Source organism: Puma concolor, chromosome A1 (assembly GCF_028749965.1).
Source record: "Puma concolor isolate L17-30 chromosome A1, mPumCon1.1.hap2, whole genome shotgun sequence".
Lineage (NCBI taxonomy): Eukaryota > Metazoa > Chordata > Mammalia > Carnivora > Felidae > Puma > Puma concolor.
This window is the reverse complement of record NC_141667.1, coordinates 110,132,788-110,146,408: the sequence shown is the minus strand read 5'-3', so window position 1 is coordinate 110,146,408 and position 13,621 is coordinate 110,132,788. Positions and strand designations below refer to the sequence as shown.

The 13,621-nt window shown below is 37.7% G+C and overlaps 1 protein-coding gene across 1 annotated transcript in view; it reads left to right on the top strand.

The window, feature by feature from the left end:
* LOC147584359 (uncharacterized) overlaps positions 1–13,621 on the top strand; it is a 150,751-nt gene that overhangs the window by 66,473 nt on the left and 70,657 nt on the right. The gene's annotated exons all lie outside the window — the stretch shown is intronic.

Sequence of the window (13,621 nt, the reverse complement as noted above, 5' to 3'; positions counted from 1 at the left end):
AGGCACATGAAAGAACAGAAACCAAAGAGTATGATATGAGAATATTCAGAAAGGTTGTTTTAAGAAATTTTGGCTTTGCTTTTCCCCTTCAGCTCTAAAATACTCTGTGGACTTAGAACTTGCCCAGGGGTGGAAGGGCGTGGCTTCTATAGTGTAAGGCTCATTGTGAGCGTGTTGGGCAGGATAAGCAGGTCCATGTGGCTCTAAGCATCTTTTTCAGGGTGAGAGAAGATAACCATCATGTGGTGCTGAATCCAAGTGGAATTAGAAACAGACCAAAGATAATAGGTCTCTGGACAGAATCGTTGCCACAGTGGGTTCCAAACCTAGCCACATGGCCAAACCTCCCAAGAGTTTTTCTACAGATCTCTGAGCCAAACTTGAGATTTGAATCAGAACTTTTAAGATTGGGCCCTGGAAATTTGCACTTTTATAAAAGTTGTTCAGGTGACTAGTAGTCGTGATCAGGTTCATAAACTCCATTACTGCCGATTGAAGTGAGAATGTAAGAAACCCAGAAGCAAGGTTGAATTTTTCCACAGATGGCAACCTTGGCGAAGTACCTCTCGGTTTCACTTCTTTCTTATAAAATATGAGCCTCCTAGGTCTCTCCAGGCTCTAAAATGTTATGATTCAATAAATGGGAGTTGTGACCATAGTTTCAGCCATTATGTTTCTGTTTTTGTGCCTTTGGGCTTAGAAACTCATTTTCAGAGCCCACTATTAATGTAGATGGAGTTGATGGCTGACTGTGGAGTCCATTTGAAGGGTTCCTGGGACGATTTTCTTCCTCAGAACACCAACCTGCTTTCAGTCTCAGAAATTTCTCCATTAGAGGAAGGGGTTAAGGTGAGGTCTCTTTATGTACATACTTAGGTCCCCTTTAGTAAGGGTTGGTAAATGCATTAGCAAATTAATAATAGTTTTGTATCAATATTTTGGAATTCTCAACCCCTGTTTCTTTAAGACCTTTGATGAAGGATCTATAAGACCTTTGATGAAGGATGTTTCTGTGTCCCTCTTACTGATAGAGTCAGGTTTGTGTCTGATGCCAGCTGGACCTGTACTCTTTACCTTCATTCTATAAAAGCATCTCAGAATGCAAATACTGTGAGTGACATTATTATTACAATAACCTAGAATCTGGTCAACTTTTATAAGAATAAAAGTATAGCTAATTCTCTAAGTTTGATATGAGTAAAAAAAAATTACTTGGGCCTTACCTCCTCTGATTGTGTCTGTATTAGCTTGCTAGGGTTACCACAATGAAGTACCACACACTGGGTGGCTTCACCAACAGGAATTTATTGTCTTATGGTTCTGGAGGCCAGAAAGTCTCAAATCAAGGGGTCAGCAGGATTGGTTCCTTTTTAGGAAGGATCTGTCCCAGACCTCTCTCTATGGCTTGTAGATGGCCATCTTCTCCCTGGATCCCTTCAAATTGTCTTCTCTCCAGACATGCCTGTCCCTGTGTCTAAATTTCCCCCTTTCACAAGGACACCATTCATATGGCATGAGGACTCATCCTGATGACCTCATTTTCATTTGATCATGTGCCAAGATTGTATTTCCCATTAAGATCATATTCACAGCTACAGAGAATTAGGTTAGGGCCTCAACATGTTTGGGGAAAATACAGTTAAACCCTTAACAGTAGCATTCCATTGTATCGTGGCATTGATGCTGAAGAATGAGTGAATTAATTTATGAGGTGGGTTATGGTCCTCACGAAATTAATAAAGACTTTATTAAGTTATAATTAATAATTTATACAAACTTTAGACAAGTTTTTTTTTTTTTTTTTTTTTTTTTTCTGGTGGGAGATGAAGAGATTAAAGGTGGACCACTGGAACAACCAGGGGCATGACAGGCCCAGATTGAACTTGCCAACAAAAAGTAATTGGTAATGAATGGTTGTAGGGAGGATTGCCATGACTGGGGAGTCTACCTTATAGTATTTTTAAAGACACTGAACAAAACTTAACCGTCTTCATTGGATACTCCATACAGACAAGTGTCTTCATTGGATACTCCATACAGACAAGTGTGGGAAGGGTAAGCTTTTTAGAGCAAGTTTTGAGTCAACAGTTATTTTGCATGTATGCCCCTGAAAGTTTCATACAAAGTAGCATTAAATTTTTATGATACATAACCATCTTATGGTATTAAGACCAACATTAATACCATCATTAATAAAAGTAGTACTTTGTCCCAAACTGCTAGTTTCCTTTTGGTGTAGATTAAGATTGTACAATTGCACAGCACACATACTGTACACGGACATGTACTTTGTTTTTGTTTTTTTTTCAATATATGAAATTTATTGTCAAATTGGTTTCCATACAACACCCAGTGCTCATCCTAAAAGGTGCCCTCCTCAATACCCATCACCCACCCTCCCCTCCCTCCCACCCCCCATCAACCCTCAGTTTGTTCTCAGTTCTTAAGAGTCTCTTATGCTTTGGCTCTCTTCCACTCTAACCTCTTTTTTTTTTTTCCTTCCCCTCCCCCATGGGTTCCTGTTAAGTTTCTCAGGATCCACATAAGAGTGAAACCATATGGTATCTGTCTTTCTCTGTATGGCTTATTTCACTTAGCATCACACTCTCCAGTTCCATCCACATTGCTACAAAGTGCCATATTTCATTCTTTCTCATTGCCACGTAGTACTCCATTGTGTATATAAACCACAATTTCTTTATCCATTCATCAGTTGATGGACGTTTAGGCCGGACATGTATTTTGAAACTACTAAGGAAATAGCCTAGGAAATGGGGTTGGTATTGATTGTATTTTGGAAATAAATAGTGGCACCTGTTTGCACCGCCATGAGGCAATTGTGTACATCTCTTTCTAACACTGATACAAGTTGGTATCTTGGAATTGTTCAAGAGGGGATATTTACACTATGGCGATTGGCAAAGACCACAAATCAGGGCTTCAACTTTTGTTGTTGTTGAAAGCCAGTTATTGAATATTCACTGGAATGAAACTACAGTTTTAAATAAGTTAACATACTCTGGTTTTGGGGGCATTTACAAGAAAAACTATCCTGCTGTACAAAAATAGATGTTTCTTTGTACCATGCTTGAGAATCATTGGTGAAGAAAAACTGTAGAGGCAGTTTAGGAAACAGATGAGATGCATTTGAATGCAATTTAGTAATGGCTTCTAAAGCTACCAAGGAAATTGCTGAGATAATTTTGGTGTGTGAAATATATTCACTAAGAAGAGTTAAAATTCACACTCTCAGCTTCCCTGACAGCAGGATGATGATTAATAGGAGGGCTAGAAGGATTGATATTTTCGTGGAAACCTCTGGAAATCAGAGAGTTCCAAAGCCATCATTACTAGAGTTTGAAAAGTTTAAAAGGAAAAAAAAAATGGCTAATTGGACATGTGTTAATTTAATCTGTATATTTTAGGAGTAGTTGAACCATATGTACTTAAGTGAAGACAAATGAGTTTAGGAACTTAGCACCAAAAACTGTGTCATGCCTGGTGGCTTCTATAGATTAAGTTGACTTTCCCCACCTAGAGAAGATCCAAAGACAGCACTAAAACGTCCACTTTCTGAATGAGCAAGATTGCAGTACTTCTCAAATTTCAATATGTTTCTAGATCACCTGAAGGACCTTCTTAAAATTTAGGTTCTTACTGAGCAACTCTGGGGTGGGAGCTCTGCTATGGTCCCCAGAGCACATTCTGAAGAAGAAGGACCTAGAAACGATTCACGGGATGTGAGTGTGGAGACATTCCTGAGCTCGTGGCTTTCCCTCTTGCCTACCTTGCCCAGTGTAGAGACATTAACACGATTTGAAAGCTTTCCTATTTTCTATTCTTCTACATTTGCTTTCAATTTGGATTTATTTAGTGGTTGCAAATAACAGTATTGTCCCTTGGAAATTCCTCCGGGATCACTCTTTGTAACATTTAAGGCTGTTATTGTTTTTTTTTCCCTCTCTCTTAAGGCTTGAAACTTACTGGGATCTCTGTAATTCCACACAGCTTCCACTAGAGGTCATTGCCTTGTTACAGAATTATTTCTTTCTCTAAGGTACTTCAGGGGCTGGGATGATTTTGCATTCTTTGGAGAAGGTTAGGGTCAGCCTAAAGGGCCATTTATCCCCAAGGCCATGGGTTTGCGTATAATAGCAACTCCATCCCAAAATGGGAGCCTCTCTACCTCCTCCGGTCAGTGAATCTGAGTGCCAAAGATAGGCAGACTTTTTCAACTACCTGGAATGAATGAAGGAGAAAAGGACTGAAGCATGGCCAAAGTGTTACGAAGGTCATGTGCAGTGTACTGTGTTGCTGGGGCTGACATAATAAAGTACAGAACTGGTGATTTCAACAAGTGACATATGTTTTCTCACAGTTCTGGAGGCTGGAATCTGAGATTAAGGCCTGCTCCAGGCCTCTCTCTTGGACCTCCTCCTGTGTCTTCTTACCATCTTCCTTCTGTACCTGTCTGTACCCAAAGATCCTCTTCTTAGGAGGACATCAGTCATACAGGATTAAGGTCCACCCTAATGAGCTCATTTAAATTTAATTACCTCCTTAAAGACCCTACCTTCAAATACAGTTAAATTCTGAGGTCCTAGGGCTTAGGATGTCAACATATGAAATATTAAGGGGATGCACTTCTGTCCACAACAAATAGTAAATAAGATTCCTAAGGAGATCTATTTCCTAAGTAAATAGTTCCTGAGGGAACAGGACTTCTTCAACAAATATAGCTCTGTTGATAGCTATAATTTATCTAAAATCTTCAAATCAAAAATTTACCTTTTTCTTCCATGAAATGAATATGTTCAGAAAAGTTAAATTAATAAAAAATAATCTCCACTTGTCTTATAATTGTTAATTTTTCTTGTAGGTGCTACATATTGAAGACTGATTTAGGGAGAGGTCATAGGGGAGGAAAACTCTGAGGTAGGAGACAGGATGAAAAGCTACCAGTTAGTTTATCCAGACCAGAGGCATTTTCCTCTAAATTACCTCCCACTATGATTTCTTTCTATCATAATTTCTCTGAGTTGCCTTCTTCTTGAAGTCTTCCCAAATCACATGAACTGCAAGTTAGTCTCTGTCCTCTGAATTCGTTTCTTCATTCCAAATACATACTCAAAGCACGCACTATATTTATAATACCCTGGGAATACAAACTTGAATATATCAGTCCCTTCTCCCTAGTAACTTATTACAATAGAATAGAAATGTTTATAAGAGATGTGTGGCCAAGTCCCATTACAAAACAGCTGGGGGAATTACTTCTAGGGGAATCGGGGAATGTTGATCTATCATTCACTTGGTATTTATTCATATGCCTTTGCAACCTTCTCCTTACCCACCCACAAACTGTCACCTTTGTATTTCAGAAGGCAGTGCATATTGTAGGTGCTCACTGAATGCTTTTCAAAGAATGAGTAAAACGAAGTGTTCAAGTTCTCTTAGGAATAAATATGGAGGCACTATTCTATAAGATGAGTTGTCCACGACCTGCCCATTCTGGGCACAAGCTGTAGCCCTGGAGGGCCCACTAGGACCACATCATAATTAATTCTACTTCTGCAAGGATTCATGTGAACAATAAAAAGACTTATTGCAAATGAGTGATCACAAGCTATAGACTTGAAACTTCATAGAATTAGTTGTTTTGTGGATGCAACAACTAAAATGTAGTACACTAGGGTTTTGAGATTAGCATTTTACTTCCTCCTTCCTAAGGAAATAGTGAAAACCTTTACTCTAGCTGAGAGAATTGTCTCTGACTTGAACTTCTTCATATTTTTAGGTTTATTGCCTTAATTCTTTCGCACATATTCTACTCTGTTCTACCCCATGCCTTTGGTGTCTCACAGTGGAGTTCTTTTTAACTATAATGCAGATTCTAAATTTTCTTTTGGTCCATTTTAAGTGCAGAGACTTCATTAATTGCACCAGGGGGAGGTTTCCCAATCCTTGCATAGAAGAGTCTTTGAAAAATTAATTTGAAAGGTTTCCTTCCTTATTGCAGGATCTTGTACTATTATATTTTCTCTTGAGTATTCTGATGGCTGTATCTTTTTTTTAAATCCAGTTTGCTTTAGAGAATGAAGAGTCTGTTCATTTGATCCCAAATGAGATATAAACCTCACCGCCAAGAACCATGAATATCAGAACATCCTGTCTGGTTTCAGCCACCAGGAGAAATTAGTATTTAACCGAATATTGAAGTGACTCAACAGTAATTTATGAGCCCATTGCTTGTTCTGTTTTAAGGGTAGTTATCACATCTTGGAGGATGACTGACAAAAAGAGAAGAAGTTTGAGCGGATTTCTCCAGGGTGCCTTTCTGCTTGACTTCATTGGCTAGTTGACTTTTACCTCCCCTTATTAGCCCACCATCACTGAAGCAAATAGGCTTGGTCTTTAGCTTTAGTTTTTCCTGATTCCTTTTCATGTGAATATTTTTTGAGGTACCATGATGGAGTGAGTTCCTGGTCTGGGAGTCCAGGGCCTGAGCAGCTGTGAAAGCCCCGTCAATGGGGCATCAGATGCATACACAGAAGGAGCTAAAACAGCAATCATCAAATTGTTTCCAGGCCCCCTTTCTTGTGAGATACTTAGCATTCTGTTTAGTAGTTGGCCAAATAGACTATTCCACAGGCATGTCAAATTTAAAGTGGATGTGAGTTAGGTATAGAAACTCACATGTGGTGCTTTAAGTCATCTGAACACATGTCATAGTTCACGAGCATTCTCTCTCTGCATGGTCCTGGCAGTTTTTGTTTGTTTGTTTGCTTGTTTGTTTGTTTTGTTTGTTTTCTTTGCACAGGTTAAAGGTTTGGATCATAATGGGGACACCGCAGAGGAGCTATTCATGAGATTTATTTGCCAGTTTATCATAAACTGCATCTCTCTCCCGAGGGAAAACACATTCTCTGTGTCCTTTTATCTCTTTTACAAGGGATGACAGTGTATATTAACAGAGGGCAAGAAGAAATCATTGGGTTTAAGTGTTAATGATCATCTAATAATAAGATGTGATAGGATTATATTAGAATTGCAGAATTGGTCTATTTATTAGGAGTGGCGTGCATCAAGTTGTAAGCCTCAGAGGACATAGGGGTAATTATAATCTTCTAGAAATGCAAAATGTTAAAGTCTTTTTGAGAATTTATTTTATTATTTTGCAATGAATTATGGCCAAATAAGGTTAACTCTGAAAATGTCTTATATGTGAAAAAATATATTATTAGCATTTATATGAGACCTCGTCTTCTAATTTTTAGAGGAATTCCACATTTTTGACATCCTCATTATGCATAAAAATGTTAAGGACTGAATTATAACATAGAAATTGATATGCTTTTAAAAATGTTTAATTCAGTGTTATAAAATGATGATAGCTGCAATTATATTACATTCTCTAATAGCTCATTACCAAGCATGTTATGAAATATATTAATTTAAAAAAACTTTATGTTCAGCTTGTGATGTCTTGAAAGATGGAATAATATGACCAATAAGCTAAATAGAGGAACTCACAGTGGGAATTCAAAGTTCACCTGGACCCTTTAACTGATACTTACAGAATTTCTTCTACCAAACTGAACAAATCACTTATTTGATAATATTAACTAATTGGATACTCTTTGAACCACAGTTGAATGAACTTGATCGGCCTCATTGTCTTTCATCATAGCCAACCTTGCCTTTCATTTTGAGTTTTTTTTTTTTTTTTTTTTTTTTCTTTCTTAGTTTCCTATGAAAGCATCTAATTGTAGCTCCCATCCAGGTTCTTGTCTTCCTTTCTCAAATATTCTTGAAGAGTATTCTGTACTAATTAGTTTAATTTATTTGTAGTTTTTCAACTCATTGCATCTTGGCATCATTTCCTACCATTTTACCAAAACGCTTCCAAATTGTTAGAGATGGCAGTATTTTTTTTCTTGTCATTGTTTTTTTTTTTTTTTTTAAATGTGAATTTGGTATAATTATCCATCCTTCCTTCCCCAAACTTTCTTGGCCTCTGCTCTATAACACTTTTATTACCAGGAATATGCTGTTATCTCTCTTTAGATAATAGATTAAGTGACATTTTCTCATCATTAAATAGAATTCTGAGCCTACAGGAGAAATTCCCACCCAGTATCTATTTACCCAGTATTTAAGTCTGGTAAATCTGCAAATATTGTTAGTGTTCAGTTCATCAAACTTTCCAAATCCTATTAAATTGTACTTTAGGTCTTAAATTGTATAGGTACTTTGAGGGCTTATATACATTTAATTGATATATGATCACTCAGCACTTTAGAGAATTTTTTTCTTTTTTTTTAAATTTCTTTAATGTTTTTATTTATTTTTGAGACAGAGACAGAGCATGAGCAGGGGAGGGGCAGAGAGAGAGGGAAACACAGAATCTGAAGCAGACTCCAGACTCTCAGATGTCAGCACAGAGCCCGATGCGGGGCTCGAACTCACAGACTATGAGATCATGACCTGAGCTGAGGTCAGACACTTAACCGACTGAGCCACCCAGGCACCCCAGCACTTTAGAAAATTAAAGTGACATTTTGGTTCCCTCTCTTGGGTATAACATCATATTATTCACATTAAAGATAGTCTGATGTATGTGGTTTAGATAATGGTCTTGAAGATAAAATATTTTTTCATACCTGTAGACCAGCTTGTTGGAATAGGATATCACCTGAAAATAGTGGCAACATCTATGTCTATAAAACCTGGGGGGATTAGAAGACTCTAACACATTCTCTGTAATAACTCTAGCCAAGCCCTGAATGGTTCCTCATCATGGTCAAAGAATATAGCCTGTACACTAATTGTTCACTCTCTTTTATGAAAGTGGAATTGCTACAATTTTGCTGATAAAATGTAATAATCAAATTTCACAGTACTGACAGAGGGATAATAAGCCTTGGCTTTTATACCCAGAGCTTCACATTTTGGCACGCTGGAGGTTCACCGTGTGTCGACATAATGCTAACTTTGCTCTCTCTTATTTCTACAAAAACCATTTAGAATAAAGAGACTGCAGCTAATGGTGCCCTAAAAATAGGAATTGGAGAGGTTAAGAAAGGCCTTATACAGGCCTTATTATGTAAATACGTACATTTAGGCAGTTTGACACTAATAAATAGCTTGGGAGCCCAGGAAAAGATGTAGAAAGGTCTAGAGAAACAAATAGCCATGGTGAACATGGCCTCATAATTTTTATGGCATTTTCATGATTCATTTGATTCATTTGATAAAGAATGCTTCTGGCATTGCCACTTGGGTTTCTTGTTACCTAAAATCAATACATAAAATTTGTTTATCTTAAGGTACAATCTCCTGTACCCTGTATATAGTTCTACTTAGGAATAAGCAGGAAGGTCCTTCACGACTAAAAAGTTACACCAAAATAAGTGGAGAGGTAGAAATCTTAATACCTGAATTACACAGATAAAGTTGGTCTACCTTTTCTACTAGTGTGACTGTGTCTCCCTAGAAGTATATAGGATGTGGGTGTTTTTTAAGTCCTTTATCTGCTCCACCTTAGTGATGGTCCAGGAGTCATTATAAGAAACATTAAGCTAATCAGGTTAGAAAAAGTTATTTTCTCCTTAAATATATAAATACCCTAGACAAATGAGAAGACAGACTCATTTATAGGACCCTAGATATATCAATTATTATTGCTGCATAATAAACAATCCCAGACTTAGTAGCATTAAAAAAAAAAACAAAACTAATCTGCTCATGGATTCTATAGGTCAGGAATTCAGAAAAAGCACTTTAGGGATAGTTTTTCTCTGCTCACTGATACCTGGATTTTTGGTTGGGAATACTTAAAGGATGGGGGTAGTGACTCAATAGCTAGGGGCTAAAATAATGTGAAGACTCATTTATTCGCTTGTCTTGCATTTAGGATGGAAGGGTCAAAGAGCAGGACTGCTAACTACGATATATTCCAGTGGCCTCTGACTGGAATACCACTATGTGGCTTCATCGTGTAACATGACTTCTCACAACACGGCATCCTTAGGGTAGTCAGACTTCTTACATGGCAAGTATCCCAACAAACAAGGTAGAAGCTGCGTAGCCTTGTATTACTGAGTGTTAGCTGTCACACGGGTCACTTCTCCTACAATATTTAGTCTATTAGTCACAAGATTTAAGAGCTGAGGTCAGAGACTCCACTTCTTGACAGTCAACTCTGTACTGTTGGTAAACATGAACATGGGAGATATTGTTGGGATATCTTTGGAAAGTAGAATCTGTCAAACCCAGATTAAGCTTATTGAAATTATGTACCCAGAGGACTATGAGACTTGAAGTCCTCAGCTCAGGATGAGTTCAGATAGTTCAGATGAGTTCAGATATAATCATGGATATGATTATAGTGATCCCCCAGTAAGGACAGAGTATAAGTACAAAGCCTCCTGGTGACAGTCCCCAGGTGATGTCTTCAAGAATAGACTATAATTTCCACTCTTTCCCATGTAGTGAAATAAAGGAACTACCTCTCATTTGAGTCTCCAGTAGTCAGATAAGGCCACCTCACCTTTATTGTAGTATATTCATCAACTAATCCCTTCCTTTCCCTCAGTGGAAATCCTGAGCAAGATTTAGAGGAGGGTAAAGTTGATTTTGTGGTCTACAAGTAAGATTTACTTCCTTCTCTACTTGTGGAGTGGGAAATGAAGTACTTTTTCAACCCCAAAGCAGTGAACAGGGCTCTAAAAGAATCGCTTTAAAGAATGAGTATGCTTGCAAGAAGGGGACATGAACACTTTTCCTGGTGGTTGTATGCTTATGGGTCACAGAATCTATAGGCCCACTTTTATGGCATTGTTAGAGGAGAGTGTGCTGAAAAGATTCTTAGGAGAGCCTTTGGGGACAATAAGAACATGTTACATTGTTAAAGAAAAAGGGGTTGCTTATTATATGTTCCCTGAATTTTGGATGTAGATATGAACTCGGAAACTAATGCTGGATTTGGAGTAGCCTGGACCAGAGGGGCTTGAGGGTCCCATGGTAAGGAAGGCCTGAGAAGAATATGGGGAAATGATCACCACATCTCTGTTCTCTGCAGTTTTGAGAGGGTGAGCAAGGGCATCAGTGTTGCTGTGGTTCTGTGTAAAAGCGACTCATAGAAAATCCTTGGAATATTGCCCATCATGTGAGATCAAGTTCTCTGCCCTTTTGGCTTTGCTGGTTGGGGATTGGGCTGAAAACTCATGAAGGGCTAGCATACCAAGCAAAGAGAAAGAGGAAGGAAATATGAAGAAAGGAAGGCTGGTTCGTGTGAAAAGAGATCCTACTACAACTCTCTAAAAACAAATCAACTTTACCCATAGGTAGGTCTAGTTAGCCCTGAGGGAGGAAGAAAGACAATCTTTGAAACAAATTTAGGAATGAAGATTTGAAATAAAGTTGTGTCAAATTCTATAATATTTTTGACCCTAACATACTGAAATAAGTCTTCATAATCAATAGAGATGGAAAATTAAGAAATCTGGTCAAGACATCATTGAAGAACTTGGTATTTAGTGGAAGAAAAGGTTCATCAGGGCACAACTGGGAATCGTTTATTGGAAAAATAAATGTTACTTGTTTTTTTTCCCTAAAATACTGAGACTCCTCAGTAAACTAGTTTCAAGCATCTTGACTCTCCTTAAAACTCCATATATCACTTATTATTGGAAACAATACAATCTGCATCACACACAGTTACCTTAACAGATGAATATTATTTAAATTTTAGGTGATTTTTGTCCAAGATTTTAGGCAATCTATAAGCCTGAAGCAATGTCAATCCCAAAACATTTAAGGATGATGAACACATGGAAATCCAAGCTCCTGTGAATACCAGTTTGATGGTGGCAGGACCCTATTAGCCTTAAGGCAGTTCCAGACAGCTAACACTTAAATGTCACAAAATGAACCCTGGGATCTTGAGAAAGGGGGCACTGAGCCTTTTAAGAAGTCAAAAATGTTTAGCCAAGGTCTATTTCAGACACCTCTATCACATTACTGCATTGAAGGAGGCAAGGTAACACAGTCCCTCCTGGGGACCAGGCAAAGGAACAACAGCCTAAATTACAGATGCTTGCCATTTATACCCTCAAGGGTCAGTCTCCATTTAGCCTTGAATTGGTCCATATATCCAGCTCTCTGCAGTGCTCCCTACTGGACATCCTTCTCCTCTGGAATGTTCTCATAAGTTGATGTTCTGTTTACATGGTTGCTCATGTCATTTGAGATTTTATAATCCCTTGTTCTAATTAGCAGAATAACTTTTACTGAAGTACACATAAAGACCATTATCACTTGGATCTGGAGGGGCTGGGACTTTTGATGGTAAAATCTGTTAGGAAATGTGGTTGCTCTTTTTCTGCCAGACAGAATACTTTTTACTAGCAAAAGAGAAGGTTACAATGGATTCATGCCTGTCTTGGCTAAGATCTCCCATGACTATATGTTGGGTCTATCTTGGACCCACTCAGAGAAAATTGAAAATCAGACTTAGTCTATTATATTTGTTATTAGCACTCTACAAATTAGAAAGAATTGGAGACCTGCCTTTATAATTGTGAGAGAAGTAGGAGTTTGGTTAATAATAATGTACCAATGTCGTTTTCTTTGTTTTGACAACTATAATATGGTAATATAAAATGGTAACAGTGCAGGAAATTGAATGATGAACACATGGGGAGCTCTCTATACTGTTTTTGCAAATTTTCTGTAAATTTATTCCAAAATAAAAAAATATTAAAAAATTTCTGAGGGAAAATAATTTTTAATTAGTGTTTTAAATCCAGGCAAACTATCAAATAACTACGAAGGCAAAATCAATATATATTAAGATATTCATTCATGCATTGAGCAAATATTCTTCAAGTACCGATTAACTGCCAGATAATATTGTAACTGGGAATTCTGGCAGGCAGACATAAATCTTTGGCTTCATGGAAGTTATATTCTAGTACAGGAATTGGAAAATAAGAATGGGAAGTACTGTGGACAAAGTCAAAGGAAGGTAGGGGGATTGGAAATGTTGGGGAATTGTAGTGGTTGTAAGAAAGGTCAGGATCATTTTCACTGACAAAAGCTACAGCAAAAGCTACAGCAAGTGCAAGTGCCCTGAGACAGAACTGCATGTGCACTGTTCGAGGAGCAGGAGGCCAGTTTGGCTGGAGAAGAGTGAGAAAAGGAGACATCTATAGTAAAAGATGAGGTCAGGAAGGTAATGGAGGAGGGTAATTCAGTTAGCATCTTGTAGGTCTTTGTAAAGATTTTGGCTTTAACACATTATTTATGTAACACCTAAAATACAATTTATAGAAGAAAAAATGGATAAGTTGACTTCATCATAGTTAGGAAATTATCTTTGAAATATGTGTTAAAAGAATGACAAGGTAAATGGACAGGAAGAGCGTATTTGCAAATCAAAGAGCCGATGAAAGATTTGTATTCGGAATATATAAAGAATTCTAAAATCTCAATTGTAGCAAGACAAACTACCTCCTCCAAAATGGGCAAAGATTTTTTTTTAGTTTATTTATTTATTTTGAAAGGGGGGGGGGGGAGGAGAGAATCCCAAGCAGGCTCTATGAGATCAGGTACTTTT